The sequence below is a fragment of the Phoca vitulina genome, unplaced genomic scaffold, assembly GCF_004348235.1.
Source record: "Phoca vitulina isolate PV1807 unplaced genomic scaffold, GSC_HSeal_1.0 scaffold4467, whole genome shotgun sequence".
NCBI lineage: Eukaryota > Metazoa > Chordata > Mammalia > Carnivora > Phocidae > Phoca > Phoca vitulina.
In genome coordinates this window covers 1-1,489 of record NW_022594149.1, presented here as the reverse complement: position 1 = coordinate 1,489, position 1,489 = coordinate 1, and the positions used below count along the sequence as shown (strand labels likewise).

The following is a 1,489-nucleotide window of genomic DNA, read 5'->3' as shown; positions in this document are numbered from 1 at the left end:
AGACTTTTTGTGAACTTGGCAGGCAGGGCTGGGGAGAGCCAAGGATCAGGGAGACATCAGACTGTCTTGGGGACTCTGTGTCCAGGACCAGACACCCACAAGTACCACACAAACTGCAGAGGACCAGGACACGAATGAGTGAAAGAAGCGCAGGTGGGGTAGGAGGCAAATGGTCCAGGAGGAGACACGAGCCTGGACATGAACATCAGGACAAATACTGGACACAGAGATGGAGACTCAGAGATCCCAGGGAGACCCAGCTGGAGAGACACAGATGTCCACGCAGTCTAACAGAGGGAAGGTGGTGACATAGTGACGACGGGCAGACACCAAGCCACAGGTCCACACGGCCACACGTGCTCTTTACCCCTGACGGTCAGCACGGCCGATGTCCTCTCCTGTCCACACACACACGAATACTCCCCAGCATCTGCCACGGCCAGGCCACGGATCTCCAGCTCACACACGGTCCCATCCTGCCTCAGGCTGACTCTGTCCCCAGCTCTGAGGGTCTCAGACCCCTTCCTCCACTCCACAGGGGCCGCCTTGCTCAGCTCACAGTGCAGCGTGGCCGTGGCCCCTTCTGTGGCCTCTTCCTTCCTCAGGCCCTTGGTGAACTTGACAGGCAGGGCTGCGGAGGGTCAGAGAGACACAGACACAATCACGGTCTCTGACCACATGGACAGGACACAAACATCACAGAGACGACACAAACCCAGGTGGACATGGGCCACGTGCTCGGTGAGCTGAGCACACACTGTGGGCTGTGGCTTCCCTCAGCCTGGCCTGTGCCCAGTGTGGCCATGGCCTCTTCAGTGGCTCCTCAGGCCTCATACTTTGCATGACTCCAGCCACCAGGGCTGGGGAGAGCCAACAAGTAGAGAGAACAGCAGGCTGCTGGGGGGCTTGCGTCCAGGACAGGTACACACACAAGGATCAAACCAACTACAAAGGCCATGGCGTGAATGAGACCCACATAGAGAGACAGTGATGGAGGCAAATGGCCTTGCAGAAACAAGGGGCACAAAGGACTGGACACTAACGTCAGGACGGCTGCGGAATGAGGACACCCGATCCAGGACAGATGCGGAAACCACAGTTGGGAAGACACAGATGCCCACGAAATCCTACAAAGAATAAGCGGTGACAGGGAGATGACGGGCAGACACCAAGCCAGAGGCCCATGTGGCCACAGAGGGTCTTTACCCCTGACTGTCAGCGTGGCTGATGTCCTCTCCTGCCCGCACACACACAAATACTCCCCAGCATCTGCCACGTCCAGGCCACGGATCTCCAGCTCACACACGGTCCCATCCTGCCTCAGGCTGACTCTGTCCCCAGCTCTGAGGGTCTCGGGCCCCTTCTTCCACTGCACAGGGGCTGACTTGCTCAGCTCACAGCTCAGCGTGGCCGTGGCCCCTTCTGTGGCCTCCTCAGTCTTCAGACTTTTTGTGAACTTGGCAGGCAGGGCTGGGGAGAGCCAAGGATC

At 58.6% G+C, this 1,489-nt stretch overlaps 1 long non-coding RNA gene across 1 annotated transcript; it reads right to left on the bottom strand.

Annotated features, from left to right (window-relative positions):
* On the bottom strand, positions 1–1,472 carry LOC116629834. The gene is made up of 3 exons (XR_004298826.1): positions 1,207–1,472; positions 368–631; positions 1–28 (listed from the first exon to the last, which is right to left on the bottom strand). It is a non-coding gene; the product is annotated as an uncharacterized LOC116629834 (long non-coding RNA).
* Between the last annotated feature and the right edge of the window lie 17 nt (positions 1,473–1,489).